General features: G+C 35.1%; 1 protein-coding gene across 8 annotated transcripts in view; it reads right to left on the bottom strand.

Moving 5' to 3' along the window:
• Nucleotides 1-13,649, bottom strand: part of SHANK2 (SH3 and multiple ankyrin repeat domains 2) — a 354,395-nt gene that overhangs the window by 124,855 nt on the left and 215,891 nt on the right. The window lies entirely within an intron of this gene.

The raw sequence follows: 13,649 nt of genomic DNA, 5'->3' as shown, positions 1-13,649 counted from the left end.
CAAACATCCACAACCTCTGAACGTTTTTGAAAGAGCCAGAAACCCCAGACATCTGAAAAATGTTCACAGAACCTTTAGCACTTCTCGCAGATAGAAAACACATAGCATTGATGGACTCTCATTCTTCAGTACTGACTCTTTGAATACTATTGAGTTCTGAAGCCTAATCTTGACTATGAGCTAACATGTACCAACTAGGATAGCTCTGCTTGAACTACGGTGTTACCTATACTAATCAATAGAAGAATCAGCTGGTACATCTGGAATTAATATTAAGAACACAAATCTTCTGACATCAGAGGATGAAAGGACAGTATGTGTTCTACAAAATACAATCTGATTTTATCTTTTTAAGAAATTCTTCAAAAATAAGGAATTTAGATAATAAAAATTATTTTTGCAAGATAGGTCAGGATTTCTAGATGCTAAGGAGTGCCAGTTTTATGCTGTTTTCTACACACACACTTTATGGTAAAAGCCTTGCTTACATATTATGTTGTAGATACTGATTCAGGGCCTTAGTATATAACTGTATGTATGATTATTTTCAAATGTTTAATTTTTCAAAACAAGGACTTTCATCGTCTTCCTACTGGTATTTTTGCAGAGAGACACAGACCAGGTTTATCCAGTCCAACTTAAATGCTTGCCTGAAGCATCTTCTGAGCATCTCTGTCCCTAACATGGGACAACCTGGCCCTTGCTTAGAGTAGTTGTGGTTTGGAGTCCTTTGGAAAGAAATCTCTACAAAGAGATTTAGTTTTGTAAAGAAACGTACTGTTTTATTTTGTCTTGGATAGGTCTTTGTGATGCAGGCTGATTCTAAAAACGTCACCTGTTGAAGACTTTTTAAAGTGAAGTTCCAAACAGTCTTTCTTCAACATTTATTCTTCCTTGAAATAAACTGATATGCATTTGTACTCCACCCTCTGGTGGGTTCACACTTTGAGATAAACTTTAAAAACCTCTTATTCTGTTTGCAGTGAATAGCATCAGGAAGACCTTATATGCAATTTTTTAGTGTCTGTAATTTTAATGGGACAGTTTTCAGAGTAAACTTTACTGTGAGACAGTTTGTTGTATGTGCAGGAGAGGGTGATAACCAAAGTAAATCAAAACTAATTAAAATAATAATTCAAGAGAGACACTTCATCCAAAGAGATTATTACAGAACAATAAAAGAAGTTGCTGTGCAGACATGGCATGTTTTATTGAAGGCAATGTTTCTCTATTCAGAACCCTATGGACTGGAAATCAAAACCAGAAGGGGGCAAAAAAGTGTTCCTGACCTATTGGAAATGATGAAATTTAAATATCAGAAGAAAAAAAATCCCCAAGCAAAAAACAACACACCATTAGTAGTTTTCCACAAAGACCCTGTGAGGACAGAAATGCCAGACAACTGTCAAACCAGCCAATATGAGAAATTAGCCAATAATACTAACAGACTCAAATGTCTGCTAAAAAGGAAGTATGCTACTGAGCCATTTCTCAGTGCCAACTGAAAACACGAACACAGGCCAGCATTAGGATAAGTACTATATATATTGCTCCCAATTGCCAAAGCCCAACAAACAAAGACAAGATTTAACAAAAAAAAAAGGGCAGTCATGAGATTTCAATAAAAAGATGAAAGCCAAATGCCTACATATTTTTTCTTGACTTTACAGATTTATAACAACAATATTTAAGGATGAGAATTCAAAGTTTTACTTTTAAATAAGTATTATTTTTATAAGATAATGACAGCAAAATCTGGGGATTTAAAAATCAAGATCATTGGAAATATAAAAACGAAAGACTTGGAAGCCTAAAAGCTGATAGCTCTGAAAATGACCAGCAAAAGATTCATGGCAACCGAACATGCCTGTTTCAAATCCAAGTACTTGCCAAAGGTGCAGAAAATAGTCCCACCAAGGGTAATGAAAAAGTGTGAAAAATCCAAACTGTATGCATCATTTTGGAAAGACTATTCTGGCCGTATTCACTTTCCTTAAGTCATAGTCTGCACACTTTAAAGAGAGCTGCTCCTGCACAATCTATGTACCTCAAACAGTAATCTAAGATAATCAGCAACAGAGCAAACTATCTGTAATACACATCTGCTTTGTATTTTAGTGAAAAAATAATTAAAACAACACAAAAACACCCCCCTTCCACAAACTCACACACCCTGACTGTATTAGCAACTGTTTAAACAACCTAAATCTCAGCCTCAGCAGTTCAATTGCAGTTACACACCTGTCCTAAGACTATAATTAACTTATGAAGCTACTGATAAGGATAAAAGTTTCCTCCTACTCACAGACCGCAGTTCTCCCGAGCAGAGCCATGTGTGAATATGGTTAATATTGGTTGAATGATAACGTTAATTTCCTTCATCTGTGTATACATCAGCTGTTTAAACTCAGGCTGGCTTCTACAACAGTTTAAACTCAACTATATAAAATGCTACTGAAGTGAACAACAATATCCCTCTGAGTCTGTTCTGCCAAATGAGCTATGCAAGTGGTAAGGGGGTTCTGCTTAATCCTAGTCTTTCTTCATCTAGTTTTATAGTTTCTGTAAATATGCAACATTTTCTAAAATGTGGATTTGCAAAATTATACCAATTTTGAAAGTCAATACTTAGAATGGGATTATTTATCTACACAAAACTTTAGTCATGTCACTGATCTGGTGTTTATTTTGAGTAAATGTGTTGAAAAGACTCTGGGCTGATAATTGCATAGCAGCATTAGTTTTGCATAAAATCATCACTCAAAAAAAATATTAAACAAGTTATTGTTGTTTAAAAATAAACAACAAAAAGCTTCCTAGAAAAATATATAAGAAATTTTAAATTGGGATAATGACATCTGCTTGTGCAACAAAAGCAGTAAAACAGACTATATCTAACTACACAAAATATCAAATATTTTTAAATAAACAGAAAGGCAAGCTGATATTTAAATAGCAATTATGTATGGGTTAGAATGCAAATTAAGGGGGGATTCCACTTATTCATAATTTCTCTGTAATGTTAGAAAGCAAACAGTATTCGTGTTCACAGGAACTTGATGAGTTCTTGATGAGATAGCAGTGTAACTTCTACCAGGTAACATTTTTATGTTCCAAATCCTTGCTGTTTTCTGTTGCTAAACACAAGAATTTATCAAATACAAAACCCCCTTCAGATATGGAAAAAGCTATCTACATAACCTTCCTAGTCCAGTGACAGTCAATATTAACATTAATACAACCTAATCTGTATGAAATTAATCCAGCATTTATTTGCTTCAATCTCTCTTGAAAGGGAGGGAAAAAAGGTCAGTGCCTAAATTACAAGATTTAATGTAGCTAGATTAGGTGTATCTAAATAGAGGATCCAGCCACCATGCATAGACTTCAGAGCATTTACCCATCATGAGAATGTTTTGTACTCTGTGTTTGAGCTTCCAGTAAACCAGCTGAAACATAGACACATGGGTAAGGCAAATACAATTAACATAGAGAGCTAGAACTCTGCCTAACAGAACTCTAAAATGCAATTTATCCCACCTCTTTTGTAGGGACAACACTTTGCAGCTTTTAAAAGGGCAGCAGTGCTCCCTTTTGTGCTACTGGCAGCACAAGGGTGGTTTCTGTAAATTCAGACCTGCCAAGGAGTAGCATCATGTCTCCATACTAAGGTTAACACCTTTACACGTGGGACAAGACTGATGCAGTTTGTGGCTTTTCTAGAGAAAATTACCTCAGTTAATATGCTGTGTGAGAAAAACACAGCAGCACCATAAGAAAGAAGCAAAAGGAAAAAAAGAACTGAACAGCACTTCTGGAGAAGTTTGCATGGGATAGGGGGAAGAAATGGAAAAAACAGTTACGGAAAAATGAGACTTTTGGATGAATAGTTCCATTCATTGATTCCTGGACAATATATCATTTCCTGCTCTGAAAAGCAGCCTACTTGTAAGGTGTACACTTGATTTCTATTAAAATATCTCAAATGAATTCTAAAAATGCACAGGAAATTATGGAACCAAATACCTGCTCACAAACAAAACACATCTTAAATTCAATTCTCAAACTGTATGTTATTTGCCAAAAAAACAGCTCCATAATAGGAACAATCAATAAAGCATATTTAGATATTAAAACTCTAACAACAAACTTGAAGAAAATGCTTCCAATAAACATTTTGCTGGTCACGTAAAAACAGTCCTTTCTTTAATTTAGCAGTTAAATTGAGTTATAATAAGACAGCCTAAATAAACATACCCAATGCACTGTTAACAACTCACTAGTCTGTCAACAACTACTGCCTCACACAAATCTATCAGTGTTGAAAAGCCAAGCCACAGGTTGGTTCCATTAAAAGCAATAACATTGCTTGAAGCTTGTTTGAAGAACAATCCTAAAATAAAGGATTGCAATAAAAATACTTTGTGAATTAAAAAAGGATTCTTTGATTCTGAAAAGTTTACATTTCTTTAAAAGCAAATACAACATACTTAATGCAGGACTTTGGTATCTGCCACGTAGACTTGCTTTTGAGAGCTCAAAGCAGGAGCTTCACACATATCCTAACCTATATTTAGCATGTAGGCTGGTATCAAAAGTATGCAAGGTTACAACATTTTGATATCAGTGCAAATCCAAGCTGAGTCTTCATGAAAAGACTTTTTTTGCTATCTTTAATGCCAGTTCCATAGCAACCATAAACTAGTAAATCGTGGATATTTCATGGTAAAGTTTCTTTCTGCAATGACTTATTCTGCCCAGGATTTTCATGATTCTCTCTTAACTCTCTTCTTTCTTCCGTACAACTATGACATTTGACCAAAATCAACACTTTTTGTTCCAGACTGTAAATGGACTCTTCTATTTACAAGCATCTTTTTTGTAAATTTTCTCTTCATCACCAAGTATTTAGCTGCCTAATTTTGCCCTATTAAAAGTTCATTCTTAAAAAACTCCATTAAACCTTTGATGTATCTGCTAGGATAATTTTCAGCGCTCTGATCAGCAAAGCCTTCAGAGACCTTCACATCCAACCACATCCAGCACCTCAAAGTTGCCACTTGGCATGAAGACTATCCCAGAGTTCTTATTTTGAAAACAGAAAGGCAAAACTATCACCAGGGAGAAATAATGTTTTTGCAACGAGTGAGAACTTTGTACGACCAGGTGGGGGAAATAGAAATCCTGCTCCCCAAATTACTGCTAGAATATATGAAGCAAAAATGAAGCAGAAGACAGAAAGGATTATTATTCTCTACTGTATACAAGAAGTCTCTGAAAATATTTGTATCAGTGTTACAATAGAATATAAAATGTAATTTCTAATCTGATTGATTTAAAACATATTTCAATTTCCTTATTAGATAAATTTGCCGACTCCCATAGTTACAAGCTGTAAGAACTGCTTTGAATGTAATAGAACAAGCCACACATCTTCAGAAGCCATCTTCTGTCATTACCTTCTCTCTCACTGCTTTCCTTCATAGCTGTACACTAAGCTCAGAGGAGCTCAGCCACTCTGGGAGAGATGAGCACCTGCTGACTGGGACCCGTACCTCCAACACTGAATTCTTTCACATCTATTAAATCAGCAAAAAAATTGTCACTGGATCATATCTCAAATTATTTTGCATCGTATGCCCCTTTTTTTATGGTTTATTAGAGAAGACAGACCCTTATACTGCACATTACATACCCTAATACTGTGTAAGGACCTGAAATAGACAGAGGCAGAAGTTTGTGATTTTTCTTACATCTACAAACACAGCAGGATGAGAAAAAAGTAGGGAAGGAAACCTTCTGCTTGTTTTTTTTTTTTTGTTTGTTTTTTTTTTGTTTTTTTTGTAAAGTAATTAAAGGATTAATTCCAGACCCATGATCCCTTTTCCATACAGGACACATGCTAGAATCTGAATGCAAAAGAAATAACAGTAACAGGAATGTAGAGATTCTGCTAGAAGATCACATTCAAAAGTTCAGAATTTCCCTAAATCACAAATGTTTCTGCAGTTATCAGCACCCACACAAAAGTAATGAACAGCCTGTTTGTGTACTAACATGAAGTGATTTATCTAGCCCCTCTGAAATATCTAAACCAGTTTATGAACCCCGTTTCACAGTATTGGTTAACAGATTATGGTTATCAAGAAAACCAAATGAATACTTCTCAAGTTCTGGAGTTTTCATTTGCTTTTTCAGGTCTGGAGGTTACAGCAAGGATGTATTTGGATAGCTTGAGACTGCATATATTCGAAAATGAAGCTATTTCTTCAGAAAATCAGAAATTTTGGTTGAGGAGGAGAAATGGGTAGGAAGAGAGAGTATGGTTTCTGCTCATGAAGCATGTGATAACCAGCTGTCAAGCAACTTCCTTTTAAATTCTGGACAGACTTCTCTTTCATGAAACATAACTACCAGGTGAACATAGCTGTTCACCATCACACAAGTTGATTGCAAAAAAAAAGAAAACTGGCAATAAAACAAACAAACTACTAAAACATGAACACACACATGCAACTCCACTTTATAGTATTTCTCTTCCTTGTAAGGAGAGACTTAAACTAAAATGCTTATCCCTCCTGAAAACAGGAAAAAGAAAAATTCCAGGTATTGGATTAGTTCTGCTGCACCACTCAGCAGCAGGAATTTATCAATTAATTCTCCACCATTTGAAACAACTCATCTGTTTTCCTTCACTTATAATTTTGCAGATTTGTAGAAACATTCCCCAGTTAGAAAAAAATGTATTTTCTCCGTAGGCACAAGTACTGTTTTTCATATAGTTCCATTCCGGCAACCAGGTTTCCATAGTATCAAAGACTAAAAAAAGCCAACAGGCTTCAGAGAAATTAATTTTAATATAATGTCTTCTGGAAATCTCTAAACTATACCTTAAAAACTGCGTTTATTTTTATGGAGTCTTAATACCTAACTTCAAGACTTAAGAGCTGGAAAAGGCAGAGTTGTATTACTGTTGCAGTATTTTAATGGAGGATAGGCAGACGCCTGCAAAAGCAAAGACTATGCATAGCTGTGCTTTCTGTGAAACACTGGATGGCCAAGATGGCTGGATGCCACTGGATCACTTCTGGGTGGCCAAGAACTGGCTATTTATAAGCAGCTTATGTTTAAACAAATTTGCTATTTTTAGAGGTTGTGTAGTAGGAAGTCAGGGAAATGCCGGCTTTCATATTCACAAGAAGCCAAAAAGCTCCCTATGGATAGCTCCACACTCCACTGATGTCCCAGGAGCTTTGGCAGCATCCCTCAGAATATAAACGTTGGCTAATTTCTCTTGAAAACAGAATCATCTAGGTCAAAATGCCTTAAGACTGATCACAGAGGACTGAATGGACACAGAACTACTTCTGACTGTTGCTGCCCTTATCACCAAAATTCCTTCCAAATCCTCCTCTCAGAGAAACATAAAAAGCAGTTCTCAGCATCAAATAGGTACTTGTTACATTTTTGGTAAATCAGATAAATAACACCATTTTCTCTTGCACCTTGTGAATACAAGCCTAATATATACCTAACGTAAAATCAAGGGTAAAGAAAAACACTTCCCAGTTTTGCTTGCAGCCTGGTTTTGTATGTCTGAAAACAGCAAAGTGATTTCATTTTTGTCTGCTTTTCAGTCTTATTTTAAAGCATGTTATTTGCTTAAGCGTGAATAACCAAGCTCTTGTAAGAACCAACTTCTTTTTTGTCTGCCCCTTTCCATCTATGCTGACAAAGCTAACAGCTTTATAGATGTATTTTTAGAATAAAATGAGATTGGTTCATCTTTTTTATGATCACACCGAGCACATTCGGAATACCATCATTTCCTGCAGGTTAGAGTCTTCATTTAAAAAAGTAAAAAGAAAGAGCCAAAAGAGTTGACATTTTTCTACAGTGCTTTTGTGCAGACCAAAGCACTTTGAAGGCACAGTACTTTCATTCAACTGCTATTGCCCATTAAAAAATAAAGTAAAAAACAACAACAACAAAAACCACAAAGCCTCACTGACTGAATTTAAGCAGAAAGAAAACAAAATACTTCTCCATCAAGTGAAAATTGATTTGAGCAGCCAGAGCCTGCTCACATACAGCAGATTCTTCAACACTCGCACCAGAGCTGTTCTTCCAAGACCCCACTGTCCAGCTTCTCCAGTCTCTATAGTTACTTGTAAGCAAAAGAGTTTCAAAACCAACACAAAGGAGGAAAGTTGCCTTTGGGCTCTGACAACTTTCAGCTTAAGAAATGTTAGGGGGATGCTTGTGGTTAACAAATACCATTTACAGATGTCACCAAGAGGATTATGACTAACCAGTAAACAGAAATTATCTTTATCCTTTCACAGTTGGTTAAATCAAATTGTGTATCACTTAAATATTCAGATTTAAAAATAGTGGTGCCCAGGCTAGATGTGCAGGATCTGCTCTACCTCTGAGTTACATGTTAGTGAGAGCTCTGCTATGCTTACAATAACCATGTATGTACATGCACACAAACAGCCTCTATATTATATATATGTGTGAGTGCATGTGCACGTGCTGAAACACTGCAGTACTGTTGCAGTTTTGCAACAGTAAATCTCCTTTACAATCTAGTTTGTACAGCTGAACCCAAACCTCAAGGAGATGCTGTCTAGGAACAGAACTGCTCAGAGAGCTCAACCACGAGCCTCACTGTTCCCCTGCTTAATATGCGAAGGCGGAGGCTCACTGCATGCACGGGAGGAGCAGCCAAATTGGCAGCAAAAAGCCTAATATAAGACGGTGATGTAGAGTGGACATTACTCTTTTGGTCCACAAAAAGGCCTATGTTTGACAGGTAAAGACAGCATAAAAAAATGGAAGATTTTTTTTTTTCTCCTCTTACACACAATATTACTAAATTGCCATTGCTTTTACTACAGTAGTAGGATATTGTAGGATATTACTGAAATACTGCATCAAGCTGATGTTCACACCTTTGGGAGGATACGAACAAAGTTTCAGAAAACAACTGCAAAAAATTGCAACGTGATAAACTGTTATTATGAAGACAATAACAATATCTCGGTTTATTTCAGGAAGAGAAAAAAATATCATGGTCTCCATGTAGCTTCCTTAAAAAATTAGATTTATATCTGGTGGCAGAAGCTAGAGAGGTTCACACTAAAAATAAGAAAAAGCTCAGCCACAGGGTAATTAATGAAGCTTATTTAGGGATGGAAAGGTTTCTCGATTGCTAAAGGGACTTAAATCAGTAACAGATGGCTTAGTAAAACCGCACTAATTCATCCAGCCATTGAATACAAATGTAAGACATAACATTGCTATGCTTGCCAAAAATATTCAAAATGACTATAGTCTCATTTGCAACAATGAAGTCAAAACCTTGCTTTTCAGAAAAGTTTTGAAATTTGTGTGAAGTATTTAATGGAATAAAAGAAATATCTAACCTATTGCTAAATATGAAACTAAAGTTACTAGTGTGTGTGTTTTTAATTATTCCAATTATATTAAACATCTCCCTAAATACTTATTGTTACTTCCTACAAGCAGTCAGAGGACAGATATCTTTGTCTACTAAATGATAAAACAATGCTCTTTATAGCAAATTTCTGTCTATTCTCCACTTACCATTACTTAAAGAAAAGTTTGTAGTAACGAATTCTATAAGCCCTTGAGGAAAAAGACATAAAGGAAGTCATACTCCAGACCATTCTGCATGATTCAGTACATGTGCCAACTGAACTATTCTGAAAAACTCTTCTATTATCACCTCTGGTTTTGATCTCCAAATCACATCTTGATTATTATTTTTTTTAAATTAATAATACACTTTTTTATCTACCTTATATTTTAATTTGAATGCAAACAAACAGCTATTCTACTCTGATGACAATAAAATTTCAATTTATCTGGAAAAATAAGTGATTTTATGGCACAAGAATGCAAACTGCATCCCCTCATTTAGAGAACTAAAGCATTATTCTGTTAAAATATTATAGAATTACTTTCACTTGTGAGTATTGATATTACAGTGTTATCAGTTGATATATGTACTGGGACAGACGAAAAATCCCCATACATCATATCATACAACACCTGCAAAAACAGCTACACATTCATAGATAACAACAATAACAAGTAGTTAATAATCCACTGGGTTTTAATTTAGTAAGATAATCTATATTCTACTATAGTAAAACGGAAACAAAAATTCTTCTGACAGACACAAAAAACTCTTTTACACTAATGGATCTCTTTAAAGATAGTTATAGTTGTATATTTCATCAAAGCAAATCTCAAAAACAAACAAACAAAAACCACCAAAAAACAAAAACAAATCAAAGCCCCAAAGCCCCCAAACTCCCAAGATTCTTTGAGTCAATTTGTAAGGCAGCTCTTTTTGAATGGTTTTTAATAGTTCCTCTGTTTATGCTTAGTTTGAGTTCTACACTAAATAAAGTTAATAAAGGTTAGGTACATAAATATTGTTAATGAATAAGAGATTCAGAGTCAGAGCTAATACATGTCCTTCCTGCAAATATATCAAGTAACAAATCAAATCAGCTCATGATTCAATATTTTCTGATGAAGTCTTCACAGGCTGGAGCAGGTGTATTAAAGCAGTTCAGTCATACTCATGAATTCACAACAGCCTACAATGGCTTTATAATTGGTGTATACCTTAATGATGGCTGTAGTTTCTGAAATCCCCCTCTAATGGAAGCCATAATGTTTTAGGTTGCATAGCACCTGCACTAACATGGTGCTTTATTTTTATCTGTCTTTTTAATTGGGCAGGTATTGAGATGAATAGAACGTCAACTAAAAGAAGTGAAAAGAAGCAAATAGGGCTAGCTATACAATCTCTCTCAGTTATAACATTCAAGTCATAACCATACTCCAATTCTGATTGTTTATCAAAGCAATGAAAAATCACATGAATTGATAATTTGAATTGCTTACAAAAATACACATATAATCACAGCTGTCTCTGGCTAACTGTTTCAACTCTAAAACTACTCATACACTTTCCCATTACAATTTATTTGTGCTCTATCCAGAAAAGCCACTAAATGTTATATATTTATCATAAAAAAACATGATCAGGTTTGAAGCAAGGATAAATATATGTATGTATATATCAGAAATTTCATCAAAGAATTAGGAAACACTGTATCTCCATAAGCAAATTTAACATTAATCACTGAAGTCCCATGTTAAAATTAATTGTATAGGTTGGACAAATCAGTACCACGTGGCTTTTCAGAAAAACTGCAAACTTGATAAAAACTGTCAGATGTTAAAGTGTACCAGCCCTCTTCCTCTTCTGTGTACCTGCTGAAGCAAGACAACACCTTTTCTTCCTTTTTTTTTTTTTTTTTTTTTTTGCATAAAGCTTTTATCTGTTCTGCTCAATGTGCATCGCCTTCAGTACTGAACTACTTTAGCATGATCAGTAGCTGTTGTTGAAGTTTTTATCCCCTTTGGAAGTCCAAGAGACCATAATTACACAAGGAAATGATGTTTCTATTCACCTACACTCACGATCCTTCCTGCTTCCAAAGAAAGGATTTATCTTCCTGTCAAACCTGTCTTTCCATACAGCGAGGAAAAAGGCTCTTCTTACCTCCATGACCCCAAGTCATCGAACGTGCTTAAATAAGAGTGAAACATCCGCTCTCCCTTGCATTTCGCCCCCTGCCAAACTGGACTCTCACTTCCTTAAAGCCTGACGCTTTTCGCAAGTGTTATAAATGGGACTAATTAGGATCCTAGTTGCCCATTAACTCCCTTTTTATTAATGTGACATTTATGATAAATGTGTTATATTACTTACAAATGGTTAAGGTGGCACTTACACACACCAACATAAACTTTGGAGTCATGGAAGAAATCATTTGACAGTAAGACAGACTAACTACACCAGTTATGATAACCATGCACTGCAGCGTAGAGTACATTCAACTCTGACCAGTTCAACACAAGAAATGAAGAAGTCTGGCATTCATAAAAGGGCAGGTGTACTGGTCATCTATATTTCAACAGCAGCATCTTTTTTGCATCAGTGTAAATACCCTCAAGCATGGCTCTCTATAGCTAGGCAGCATTGTGCACTACACAAGTAGCTCATAAAACAGGAAGGAAAAAAAAAAACAACCCTGCATTTTATCCAACATAAAAGTCTTCAAAACCATCAAAGTTGTGATTTCTCAGTATTATTGTATCCTCTTAATTAAATTGAAAAATTCAGAACAGAATACCCTGATGAACATAAATTACATAGAAATAGATTTGATTTGTGTGTAACAACTGCTTCTTTCAAAATTAATTACAAATATGCTGGCCTGTGTAAAGTATGGATTAATGCCCTGATTCAGCAATACATGTGCGTGTTTAACTGTTCTTCCAGGCTAAGGCTAGGAGATGATTGTCTGGACAATTAATTCTAGTTCTTTCATTTGCAAGAAAACTAGTAAATCTTTGAGCAGAATTAGCTATCCGAGACTTCTTGAATCCTTTCAGAGAGTTTAAAAAAATCCATATGCGTAGTTTTCATCCTGTAATCCTATCTACTAAGGTACACGTTATTCACCATCAAATCTATCTATGAAATCATCCAGTACAGACTATTAGAAAGACTTTCTACAGATTAAAAGCCTAACAAGAAATCAATTTCTAAAACCAAAGCATTGTTAACAAAAAACAAACAAACCAAACCAACACCTGGTGTCAAAAATCATAGTTTTGAAAGCATCCTTGCACAGAGGACATATCAGTACAATTTATAAGCCATCATCAAGCAGTTTGCTATACAGTCATTCTCAAGTAAACAAACAATAAGAAAAATGTACGTTGAAGGCACAGATAAAAATGCACATCTATTTACTTTAAAAGTCTGCTAAGCCTGTTCTTTCATTGTTACAACTATTTAAAAACAATCATCATGGGAGATCAAGGCATGCAACAAATGAAAGGTGTATATTCTGTCCTCTCCTGAATGGAAAGGCCAGGTCTGTAGAAATAAATGCTATGACATCAGTAAATAGTTTAACAAAATAGATATTTGTACCTGAAGAAGGGGAAAACAAAACAAAACAAATAGATTTTGCAGATTTGAACCACCCTGAAAGACCTATTTTCAAAGAACCACAGTATCACTTTGTTAGTCGTGGAGGGGTTGTGGGGAAAGAGGAAGAAAATCCCCAAACATGATTTTGTTGCAAACTGCCAGGTAACACTAGAAAGGAGTACCAACTATTACAACAAAACCTGACATCCCAACCAAAATTCCTCCAAAATACATAAAGTGATGACATTTTTGGTATGACTGAAGATATTATTTAAATGTGTCATTTTTATAAAGCAGTTTATATAGTAATCTATCATTCTCTCTATATATATATTTGTATGAGTACAGTGCACTGTTGCAAATATTTAATTTCAAGCCAAAGTCTTTTGCTTTATTCTCCATGGTTTCCCAACAGCACTAGATCATTGATGTTTCTGATTGCAGAAACAGTTGCATAAGAAGCCATTAATTTTGGTGACTCTTTAAAAATATTTAGAAGATCACAGAATTGATAGCCTGCCATAAATACAGAAATTAAACTAAATTTGAATTCAATAACGCCAAGAAAAATCAAAATCCCCAAGTTTCTTTGCTA

Source organism: Anser brachyrhynchus, assembly GCF_964034855.1.
Source record: "Anser brachyrhynchus genome assembly, chromosome: 5".
NCBI classification, from domain to species: domain Eukaryota; kingdom Metazoa; phylum Chordata; class Aves; order Anseriformes; family Anatidae; genus Anser; species Anser brachyrhynchus.
This window is presented reverse-complemented; position numbering and strand designations above follow the sequence as displayed.